Below are 13,159 nucleotides of genomic sequence, written 5' to 3' on the forward strand. Positions count from 1 at the left end.
TCTTTTTTCTTTACTTTTAATAAATCTTGTCTTTTGATGGTCGTACATCTGTTTTCAGCTGTTTTCAAGATTTCATCAGGTTATCCGCGTTGTCTGAATCTGTTGAGCATCTCGGTGATTTGTTGCTTGCTTTCCAAAGGTGATGAAACGATGCGTTTTACTCTGAGAAGTTGTGAAAATGGTAGGTTGTTTTTCAAGCCAGGTCTATGGAAACTATTGTAATGTAAAATAGAATTCCGATCAGTAGCCTTACGGAATAAATTGGTTGACAGGTTGCCACTGGAAAGTTGTATTTCAATGTCCAAGAAATGTATCAATTGTTTGTTGAAGTCCCAAGTAAATTGAATGCGTTCATCTATCTGGTTTATCCGATGTAGGAAACATTGCAATGAGTCCGCTGTACCGGACCATAAGATAAAAATGTCATTGATGAATATGAAAAAATCGTTTGCCAAGTTCATGCCATGTGAGATCATTCAAAATGTTTTGTTCTTCAAACTGTTTCATGAACAGATTCGCGTACGCAGGAGCTGCGCAGTTGCCCATGGACCCAGGCGGGGAAAAACCCGCAGAAACAGTAAAAACTCCTGTAGAAACCAAGAACAAAAAGAGCAACAGAAGGAGATAATAAATTTTGATAACCTCGTGATTAATATTTCCTCATACGAACTGACACAACAAGAAACCCGCACTCTTTAGAAAGGTCAAACATTTGTACCCTGAACAATGACTAATACATTAGAATTGGAAGTGAGTTTGTTCAAATTATTGAGAAATATTGGACTTCGACACTACTTCGAGAACTTGGTATAAACAACAACCCAAGAAGAAGACATCCTTCAAGGCTTAAGACCCCGTAGCACATTTATGGCTCCAGTGAGCCACAAGATTATAGACACCTTCGAAAATCTTGTAAAACATGACCTTGCCTCTTTGACCTTTTTACAAACTTCTAAACGCTGCAATCTCACCATGAAAGACAAGAGTATACTTCAAAAGCTAGCCAACAACAGGTTCATCACCTGTCAAAATGCTGACAAAGGGGGAGCATTAGTCATCATGGACACCTCGTATTATCAGGAACAAGTCGCTCTGCATGTGTCTGACTTTAATACTTATGTACTATTGGATGATGATCCAACCAATGAATACGCCACGGTGCTTAAAAACATCATCATGAAAGCATTAGACAATGGAACTATTACTGAGAAAGCTAAGAGATTCCTCATTCAAGATAACCCTAAGGCACCATCATTATATATGCTGCCGAAGATTCATAAACATCCCACGCAACCACCGTTCAGACCGATAGTTTCTACCAGAGGCAGCATCCACGAGCCTGTTGGGAAATTCATAAACAAACATTTACAACCTTTTGTCATTTCAATTAAGTCTTACATCAGAGACACTACAGACTTTTTGACTAAACTCAATTCTTGTTTTATCCTTCCGGAAGAGGAAATGTGGCTGTGTACAGTAGACGTTTGTTCCCTGTACACATCGATTCCACACAATCTTGGCATAGAAGCTGTTGAACAAGTGCTAATAAATTCCTGTCTTAATCCTGACTTACAAATACTGTTAATGGAACTACTCATGTTTACTCTATATCACAGTTACTTTTGTTGGAATGATAAGTGGTACTTACAGTTATGTGGGACCTCCATGGGCAATTGCGCAGCTCCTGCGTACGCAATCTGTTCATGAAATAGTTTGAAGAACAAAACATTTGAATGATCTCACATGGCATGAACATGGCAAACTATTTTTGCGATTCATCAATGACATTTTTATCTTATGGTCCGGTACAGCGGACTCATTGAAATGTTTCCTACATCGGAAAAACCAGACAGATGAACGCATTCAATTTACTTGGGACTTCAACAAACAATTGATACATTTCTTGGACGTTGAAATACAACTTTCCAGTGGCAACCTGTCAACCAATTTATTCCGTAAGGGTACTTATCGGAATTCTATTTTACATTACAATAGTTTCCATAGACCTGGCTTGAAAAACAACCTACCATTTTCACAACTTCTCAGAGTAAAACGCATCGTTTCATCACCTTTGGGAAGCAAACAACAAATCACCGAGATGCTCAACAGATTCAGACAACGCGGATACCCTGATGAAATCTTGAAAACAGCTGAAAACAGATGTAAGACCATCAAAAGGCAAGATTTATTAAAAGCAAAGAAAAAAGAAACCAGCAAACGGATGGTAGTAGTGTCGAAATACTCTGTCGCTAGCCATAAATTCAGGAAGATCATTTTGAAACATTGGCCACTGTTGAGTGGTGAACCTGATTTCAGAGGATTATTTAATAACAAGCCAATCTTTGCATATACGAGAGGCCGGAACCTCAAAGAAATGCTAACCCGACCTATCGACAGTCTCACACCTACACTGTACAAAGGCCTGGTACCTTGCCACAATTGTAGCAATTGTCACAACATAATTCCAGGAAATTACACCAATCATCCCAATAAGGGAACCAATATCAAATTGCAAGTCAATGCCACATGCAACACTGCAAATGTTATCTACATGTTGAAATGTCCTTGTGGATCTTGCTATGTTGGACACACAGAAAGGAAAATCCGCACAAGGATCCTTGAACATAAAAGCAACATACGGACTAAAAATGCCAAATCCACTATTGCTTTGCACTTTATGGAGAACAACCACACAGTAGCACAGCTCAAGTTCCTAATTTTGGAAGTCATCAAACCCTCAGAAAGTGGAAACAATAAAAACAAATTGTTACAGAGAGAAAATTACTGGCTCCATTACATGTGCACGATGCAGCCTAACGGGCTCAATGACAGAATGGAATTCTCATGTTATCTATAAATCTGTATAGTTGCATTTGCAATGTCACGCATCTCATAGAACATTGGTTTGTAGATTGCCCACTGATTTAATCTTGTTGGATATAGTTAGGACATTCCATTTTATGCTTCTGTTTCTTTTCTTACAGTTCTGGCCACACGTTTATTGCACATTTTTAGATTTCTCCCATTCATTCTTTCACCTCTTTAACCATCTTAAGATGGCGCCCGTTCCCGAAGCCATCGAAGTAGTCCTTTTTCACCTTTTATGCCCACTGTTTATACACGACGATAGACGCCGTCACTAACTCTTTATCTGAACATCGGTTGCTGCACGGTCACTGAAGAACATCGTGATTTACCTTAATATTCACTGCCATAAGACTCTTGTAAGTCCCTCACCTGGAGGACCTCACTATACGCAGTTTCACATTTTCAACATTGATGACCGTATTTATGTCTTTACTTTCAGATTATACGGCCATTTACTGCTCACCGCGTGAGTGTTGACCTGCTTTTTTTCACTATATGACTAACTGAGTTATTCACTATACGAAGCACTGGATTTAGCCGTTTCTATTGCACCTAAACATCACACCTATTGGAATTCACGATACGATAGCACGTTTTTTATCCTGCATGCATTAATTGGTACCTTCTCTATTTTGGGATCATGCTCACGTGCATAATACTCGTCGTAACACCTCAATGTCACCCTATTTACTAACCATTGCCGCATGAGTCACCCATTTTTGATCACGTTTCTTCATTCAGTTATTCTATTCGACACACGCCGGTTGAATCTTTCACCTTTCCCAGCAAGGTATATGCTTTTCAAATTTTTTTAGTCACACTGAATGCACCTGATTACAGATGTAGCGAGATGCTTCTTTTTTAAGAACTTTTCATTTACTTTTGCTCGCAGAGTTATCCCCTGACGAAGGGCATAGTCAATGCCCGAAATGCATTGGGAAAATGAGTTGTGGTGAATAATGGATTTAAGAATACACTTTGGATCTTTATAGTGAAGAAAGAAAGTATTGTACAAATTTGATCATGAGGAGAATGATCAATAAATAACTTTATTCAAGAATTTTGCTTGCACTTTTGATTGACAAGTATACAGGATTACAAACATTTTGTGTTTACTCAGCTGTGCACAGAGGGACAACCCCTATCCAGAGGTTGCTTTGCATTAAACCATTTAAAAGAGCCAGGTTGCCTTCGATTAGCCTGTGCAATATGTTACCAATGTTGGCAGATTTTCACATTAACTTTAGCTCTTTGTTTTTTTTTCAGAGAGTGTAGCACAGCCCCCAGCCTCACCTTTGGGTCTTCCTTTACAAGTTGCTAGGGTAATAACTAGAGGATTGTTCTCAATATGTATGCTAACTTTTATAGCCCCCTCTTGGATATAGTTGAGCAGATTCCTAGAAACAAATATGTAATCAATTGTAGTACTACAACTCCTTCATGTACAGATTGCTATATTAGAGTTAGGAGGTCATACTAGCTCTAAAACATTGCATAAATTACAAGATTACAAGTCAACAGATAGTTATACAGAGCATTACCCCTTCAGTCCCGAAAATGTACTTTGTCTATAATATTTGTAGTAAAGGGATTCATTGGCGTTAACTTTGCCATATCCCCTAAGGCGTTAAAGTACCCAGCCGCCAACAGGCCTTTAACTGTGCCTGTACACCTGTAGCCCAACTCATCAATGAAATCAATAACAGTACATATGTTGGAGTTACCCCTTAATGAAAAATTATCATTATGAAAATGAATTAGGAAAATATTTAAATTGTCTGGCCACTTAAGGTGGAATTCCTAAATAAGCCTGCAATTAACACTAATCAGCTTCATAGAACAATCAAGGGTGACCTTAAACCAAGTCGCTAAACCGGCCTTTGCCTTCCCAGAAGCCAAGGGAAGTGCGGGCACAGAGTAACACACAAAGCCATTACAATAAACGTCAATTGTAGCCCATGTTTCCTGTAGCAAAACTATTTCACAAAGATTGACATATTCTATCCAATTTTTCAAATGTAATTTTCCATTCACACCCACTATATTCCAATGTACTATTTTTAAATCCTATGTCTCAGAGGGTGTAAGAATGGGAGTATTATGGACAGCAACCCACTCCACAACCTGACATACATGAGCTGTGGAGCAAGGTTTAGTCCCTATTTGTCAATCATTCTAAGGTAAATCAAAAAGCACAGTAAAACAACTGGAGGTTGGAAGTTGGTCGGCTGTATGCAGAGTAGAAAAGAGAAGTGGATCTGGAAAAATCTCCTTCATGACTGGTTTCAGGTATCTATAAAAGAAGCTGCACACACTAATGGGTATCTCCACCCAATAGATGTATCTGATAAAATCAGATGTTCAAAAGTTACACCACCTGCACTAGAAACAGAAATGTTTCTTTTGTTAGACCCTCACCCTCTCAAAGTGCCGGCATGTTTCCTCATTGGGTCTCATCCTAGTCCCTATAAACCAAGATGAGCCTGGCCATGTTCCAGGGAGTGGGGATACCCATTAGTGTGTGCTGTTGATTTAATAGGGAGAACGTGTCTTTACCCCAAAGAATATTCTCTCTCCTCTTCCCTGTGAGCTAGCTGGTTGCCTTCCCACTGGGTCCTTTGTAAACAGGAGCCTATAAAAGAAGTCCAAGGGTGAAACCTGAACTGGTCCAGGACGAGTTAACTCTAGGGATGGGCGGAACACGCAGAGATTTACTCCGCGGAATTCCGGGGAGCTACATGAAAACTCTGCGAGATTCCGTGGAGTTCCACGTGCGGGGGAAATTGGCAAGCTGTGTTGCTTGTACTGATTTTTATCAGGAGCTTGTTCTGCACTGCAAAATCATTTGGACAGCACCACATAGTGCACCAGAGGGCACTGCTTCTTTGCTGCCATTCGAGTAGATTTTCTACTCGAGTGACAGCTTTCTCACAGTAAACGACAACCGTGTTGAGAAAATCTCACCGGGTGCAGTCCTAGTGCGCGAATATTGCACTAGGGAATGCTAATTCTCACATGCGCTCACCAAATTACTGTTGAAAAAACTCAGCCATGCAGTGGTTGGAAGAGTTTTGCCGGAACTCTGCGTTACAAGTGTAACGCAAAGTGGGCAAAACTCTGCGCACTCTGCCGGCTGAGCGGAATTTATTGCCCTTCCCTAGTTAACCCTAAAAAATATTGAGGCACAAGTCCCCCAACTGTTTGGGTGTGTCTAAAGTTGACAATAACGCAATCACTATTAAAGCACTTTGTAAGTGGTCCTATCCAAGCAACTCTGCATACCATAAATATGTCATTACAATATTTAGTGCTAGATTTTACATTACGATATATCCATTGTGTGACCTTATTTAATAACTGTTGATTCTCTTGCCTGAGGGGCTAACTGAGGTACATTTGCCAAAACAATAACATATGGACAGGCAGCAGAGGGCAAGTGGATAGCTTCTCACTGCTGCAAAGTTACATCTCCTAAAAATCTCAGAGACGTCTTGCCCAGTCCCCCCGAACATAGATGGCTAAGCAATAAAATGATCATTAGTAGATTTATTCTTAGGTAACTGAGCTCCTGTAATCCCTCAGGGGGCTTCTATGTCCTGTTTGGAGACAATCAGTGGCAACATTGAGGTGGTGGCTCTATTTGATGTAGTTGATGGATGACTCACAGCAACAGGTGCACAAGCAGCGGCAAGGCCTTAAGGGCAGAGGGCAGTGCTTAATTTGAGCCAGTGGTTCCAGTGCTCGGCACTGACACTTAAATGTCAAAACCACGTGGTGGAACTGTTTGTCTAATTTAGAGAGGAGCACAAAACAGTTGTTCATTAATTCAATATGCATGAAAAATTCCAAATTCTTGCCACCCAAGCCATTCTTGTAGCTTTGGAGGCCTGAAGTATTCTGAATTGTCACACTTGTAGGAGTGTGGTGGTTAGTATGTGTTGGTACTATAATTGGCAGCATGGCAAGGGAAATGGGTGAGTTAAGTTACAGTAGCCTCTTGACAATGGTCCTGGCACTTATTCTTTTTGCAAATTAAACACTGGCAGAGGGAGGGAGGGGCCATGCCCACACCTTTTGGACAAAGAGTGTCTAACACGCTGAGCAAGACACAGTTTATTTTCAGGTCAGGCACATATGAGAGAGATAGACATGGACTAAATGCCCAGGCTGCCTGAGCTGAACTTTTCTGGGCTGAAGATGTCACGGCTTATGTGGACGCGACACCCTCAGCTCGGCACAGGTCCTCCCCTTAGTGACATGGGGAAGCGTCAGCGCTGAGTGCCTAACACTGATACCTCATCACAGAGTGGGTGGGGTCAGCAGTCTCTCTGACCCAATCCTATTCTGTGACAAGGAAGGGACTGCTCTCGTCATTGGATGACCTAAGATCAGCCAATTAGGGGAGGTAGTAATTCCAACCCTCCTGGCTCTTCTGAGGCTTCCTTCCCTCAGACCTGCCGCGTTAAGTGTGTTCGGCTGTTTGGTGCGTGGTGTATGTATGAATGTATATGTATTTGTCAGTGAGTGTTGTAAATGTATGAAACTTATATAGCGCAGGACTTACCCTGGGGCATCTCCGCGCTTGCTTAGGGAACCCGTCCTGGTATTCCCCTGTGAGAAACCCCGGCAGGGTATCCACAAGGTGAAAGCCAGGCATCCCGCCGCGAGGGGCCGATGTGGAGATTAAGCAAGCTATTGCCCAGAGTCGCAGAGTGTGACCCCGTGAGTCGAGTAGGCACCGGAGCGAGAATTTTCGAGACCGTGGAATTTATGAGCCCGAGACCCGCCGAGGCGGGGAATCGAACCCTGGTCCACGGTCGATCTCAGATTCCGGGTCTGCCACCTCTAACCACTGAGCCACACTTCTCCACAGTGTTGTGAATGAGTGAGTGAGTGTGTGTGTGCTCTGTGCATGTGTATGCATAGGTGTAAGTGAATGTGGGTGTGTGGGCCCCCCTCTACGTAGTTCTTACTGACCCACCTCTACTTTTGCCAGATGGTCATCAATAATCCCTAGGCGATCACATGGAGTACGGTCGCTTTTTTTTCCAGAAGAGAGGACAAGTAGTATCTCTACGAGTGCATCAAAATTAGTTGACGTATGAACATCAGGGGCAGATTGCGCAGGCGCAGTTTTTAACCCGCTCCTCAACAGTCCTGGATTTAAGTAATCATTTGTTTTATGCTTAGTTGCTGGGCCCATAGCCGGCGAGGGACGACGGGGAAATACAATAGCAGCTTTGGGAGCTAAAGATTCCCTGGCCTAAGCCAAAGTCAGAAGCAATACCGTGAACTTGAGCCTCCGGAGAGGTCAAGGATTGCAGAATTGAGGCAGAAAGCAAGCAACTCAGTATCAGTTGTAAGGGAAAGACATCTTCCAGACAACTTAAATCATTAGAAACAACCCTTACACCGAGCTCAATGCAGCCATCTGTTGAGTTTTTGGCTACTTTTCACAGACTAGCTCCTATCTTGCACTTGCCCCCAGTTGCCATCTTGTGCAGGAGGGCCCTGCACATGTGCTGTCCGGCTCAAGCTTAAGGAACAGCCCCAGCCCCATGCCCACTCCCAACCCAGGGCCTAATTCACAAAGGTTACACTTTTGGTGTAAGTTTACTATTTTTTGCTATTCACAAAGTGTGAGTGTAGTTTTTATGTGTAGTATCTTTATGACTGCCTAACGATACTACTCGTAAAACTACATTTGCAGTTTGCGAATAGCAAAAAATTTAAAAACAACATACAGGCAAAGGCTCTGAGCCCTCCGTTTCATAGTGATTTTTATCCCAGGGTAGAGAGGGGAAAAAAGGAGCAAAACCCCTGGAGCAGAGTGTTAATACCTGACGGCTATCCTGGAGCTAATAGATGGAGCCAAGGCCAGCTTCTTCCAGGCGAAGGCTGGCCTGCCCTTGGCACAGGCTTTGCCTGAGCACAGCCCATGCACGTCCCGTGCAACGGGAATGCCAACAATGCTTAATAAACAGTCTTTGAAATTGGGGATGGGCATCTCTTCCACCCCTTCTCTTGGACACATGAGCCTTCTGGGACTTGTAGCCCCCTATAAAGAAACAGTGCGTAGACAACAGTAAGAGGTGTATGGTGCCTCCAGCTCAAACTTCCTGCAACCAACTGTTCAAGGCTGCCAAGTTTCCCAGGTCCATGCGTGACTAGTCAGTCACTTCAATTCTCAGAATTCTGGGACTTGTAGTCTTGTTTAATCTAAAATAAAACCAGGACTACGAGTCCGAGAATTCTAAGGGGAAAACAAGGTGCAGGACTAACTAGTCATGCCTGGAGTGGACCCGGGAAACTTGCCTGCTACGCACACTCCACCTGCACGCGCCTCTCTGCGTCAGCGCCTCCTTACCAGAGCGTGGGCAAAGGTAAATAAACTAGGCGGGTTAGTTAATTTGCATTGCAGATTTCCCACGCGCAGGTCCACCAAGAAGCTCGCGCTCCCCCGCAGCAGCTTCCGTTCTTGTTAATCCAGGCACCGGACGGAGTCCTGCGGTAGCCACAGAGAACGGGACACAATGTATTCCTTGTGTACACCAGCAAACACTTCGCATCCGCGCAGACCTCACAGGGAAAGCCTAGGTGGAAAGACGCCAGTTGACTTACGAGTAAGGAAGCCAGCTTGTGCGGAATAAAAAGATAGTTATCGCGGTCCCATTTACAAGGGAGAACCACCGGATACAATGTATTCACTTCTGATCAAAACTCAAAAGACTTGTCATATTTACGGTGATTCCCTCGAACCCTCCCTCAGCTCATTCCAGCTAAAAGCGCCTTAACCTATTCTGGGACAAAGGCCAACTTGTGTACTTACAGTTTTTACTGCTAACTAGATATGTCCTTTGGCTTCGGCTGCAACTGTTCAACTGTTTACTAAAGCTCTTCTCTACCCATCAAGAGTCTGGTAAGCGCTACATAAGTCTCCAAATGAATAAATAAACCTTCCATGGTACTATAACACTTGTGGTTCATGCAGTGCTTTCAATGAAAATATAGACGTGCAGGTACTCACTCTTTGGAGTACCTGCTTGCTCCTGGGAAGTGCTGACATAAGTTTGCAGCGCCATCTGACAAAATGCCTCAAGACATCTCTTTTCCACCAGGCTTTCAGTCTCAATCAATCAATCTGGGAATTATAAAGCGCTACTCATCCGTGAGGGTCTCAAGGCACTGGTGAGTAGGTTGAAGGTTACTCTCTTCTCGACGAGGAGCCAGTGGAGGTCTTGCAGGTGTTGGGTGATGTGTTCATGTCGAGGGATGCCAAGGACAAGTCTTTCCGCGATGTTCTGTATAGTCAGGAACTTGCGGAACAGGGATTTGTTTATTCTGGCGTAGAGGGAGTTTCCGTAGTCCAGTCTGCTTGTTATGAGTGCGTGGGTGACGGTCTTTCTGGATTCTGGGGGATTCATTTGAAGGTCATGCGGAGGGTGTTGAAGCAGGTGAAGGCGAGGGCATTGATCTGTCGTGTCATGGTGAGGGAGGAGTCCAGAATGATGCCGAGGTTTTGGGCGTGATCCGTGGGACGGGGGTGTTGTCGAGGGTGGTGGGCCACCAGGTGTTGTCTCAAGCTGAGGGGGAGGGTCTGAGGCTGAGGACTTCTGTCTTTTCCGATTTAAGCTTCAAGCAGCTGCCGATCATCCAGAAAGCAAAATCTTTTATTCCTTCCTGGAAGCTGAGTCTGGTGGCATGGGGGTCCTTAGTGAGGGAGAGGATGAGCTGGGTGTCATTGTCTTAGGCTACTATGCTGAGTCCATGCTGTCTGATGATGGCGGAGAGGGAGGTCATGCAGATGTTGAAGATCATGGAGGAGAACGATGATCCATGGGGTACTCTGCAGTTGATTTCTGTGAGTTTGGAGTGGAAGGGCAGAAGTCTAATTAAATGGGTTCTGCTGGTGAGGAAAGAGCGGAGCCAGTCGAGGGCGGTTCCCTGTATGCCGGCATCATGGAGTCTGGCTTTGAGAGTGCGGTGGGAGACGGTATCCAAGGCTGCAGAAAGATCTAGTAGGATGAGGGCCGCAGTCTGGCCCTGGTCGAGGAGAGAGCGGATGTCGTCTGTGGCTGCGAGGAGGGTGGTCTCGGTGCTGTGATTGCTGCAGAATCCGGATTGGGAGGGGTCGAGGATGGAGTTCTCTTTGATGAAGTTTGTTAGCTGGACGTGGACATCTTCTCAGTGACTTTGGCTGCGAAAGGGAGGAAAGAGATGGGTCAGTAGTTTTTGAGGTCTGTTGGGTCTGCAGAGGGCTTTTTGAGGAGGGGCTTGACTTCTGCGCGTTTCCAGTCGGGGAAAGTGCCGGATTCGAAGGTGATGTTGATGGTGCGTTGTAGTTCAGGTGCTATGTCGGCGGTGACTCTGTGGAAGGGGTCCTGAGTGAATGCTTTTCATGGTAGTGGCGGTGTCTTCGGTGGTGACCAGGGTCGAGGCGTAGATGGTAGGTTGGCTGTCATTGCTGGTGGAAGGAGTGGGTTCAGTTTCTGATCATTGAAGTTGTCGTAGAGGGGCTTGATTTTTAGATGGAAGTAGGAGCCGAGTCTGTTGCAAAGGTCCTGGGAGGGTGATCCATCTGTGAAGTTCTTTGCTGCAGAGTTGGCGTCGGTCGAGGTGGGAGGGAATATACAAAGCTAAATACAATACAGGCTCCAGAGGTCACCCATTCCTTGTAATGCATTTTGTCTGCTGAATATTCTTTACCCACATTGGACTTGGCCCTCTCTGCAGGGGTAATTTCCAAAATTCTTGCCTTCTTCCCTCCTGTTTTGATGAATTTGTTTTTGTTGTCCGTATGAATCTGTGCACTTTACCACTGCTAACCAATGCTAATGTGCTTGTGCTCTCTCTTTGAAACATAGTGAAAATGGTTTACATCTAATTGACACAATAAATTTACCTATAAGGCCTTGGTAAAGTTTTACTATATGTACCCAGGGCCTGGATATTAAATACTAGTGGGCCTGCAGCACTTATTTTGCCACCTTCCTAAGTAGCCTTTTAAACCAAGTTTCAGGCCTGCTATTGCAGCCTGTGCCAATTCGACATGGTTAAATAAACCTCTTGCTAGCCCTAAAACTCACTTTTTTAGTACATATGTCACCCCTAAAAATAAGTCCTAACCAGCCCATAGAGCAGAGTACATTCTATTTAAAATGTTGGACATCTGCTTTTAGGTTTTACATGTACTGGTAGTGAAAAACTCCTAAATTCATTTTTCACTGCTGTGAGACCTTCCTCGCCTATACACTAACATTTAGTTCGCTTATTACATTCAGTAAGTGATAACTTTTGTTTGGGAGCAGGTAGAAATGTAATGTTTGGTGTCTAATGAACTGTGATTTATAGCCCTCTTTACTTATAAAGTTGAATTTGATGTCACAACTCGCTAAATGCCTCTTTTAGAAAGATTGCGTTTTCTTAACCATTTGGTGCCTGCAGCCTGTTTCCCGGGTCACATGACTCTGGTGTAGTTGGTAGATGGCCTTTGTGTATTTCTCCCAGACAGTCACACATTAGAGGGACTGGTTGTTGGCACAGGGTCCAACCTAGCAGAATGAGGGGGCGGAGCTTTGCACAGCCCCAATTGCACTTCAAAGAAACTGCCTCAACTCACACACAACTAACTTCACACTAGCCCATTGTGACTGTAGGGACACAGGAAATTCAGTTCAGACATTTCCGGTGGGTGAAAACTCGAAGTTTCTTTCACTTCAGAGTTGGTATCAGGTAAAAAATTAAGACCCTCGGACCCGCAAGTTTGGACCTGCAGAAGGACTCTTAGAGGACTGCCTATGGCCTCCTGTGTACTTCAGAGGACATCCCTGCTGCACAAAAAACAGCCCTTTTAGCTGAAGCCCCTCAGAGTACTGCTCTGTAGTTTGAGGCCTGCTTTTATGCTGGAACCCAAGACTTCCAGCGTGACTCTAAGGGCTAGTTGTCTGGCTTCCTGATCAGAGCCTCAGGGACAGAAAAGGCTCCAACCATCTTGAACCCATACCTAGACCCTTCCTGTGTGAGACCTTATTCTCCAAGTCATGCCACCCCAGTCCTGGACCCTTGGAGGTTGTGCTAAATGTGCCCAGATCACCTAAATCCAAAACTAAGGACTTAGACAATTTTCAGCCAAAACATGCTCTGAGAGCCGAGAGGAGACCGGAACCTACCTGTTCGTTGAGCTTCCCAAGGTGCATTGCCAGTTAGCTTGAGTTCGTGGTAGCTCCTGCTATGTTCTTCCCCGGAGCAGCACATCCAGTTCAGTAGCTCCACACAGAAGAGGTGTCCGGCC

Source organism: Lissotriton helveticus, chromosome 5_1, assembly GCF_964261635.1.
Source record: "Lissotriton helveticus chromosome 5_1, aLisHel1.1, whole genome shotgun sequence".
Taxonomy (NCBI): domain Eukaryota; kingdom Metazoa; phylum Chordata; class Amphibia; order Caudata; family Salamandridae; genus Lissotriton; species Lissotriton helveticus.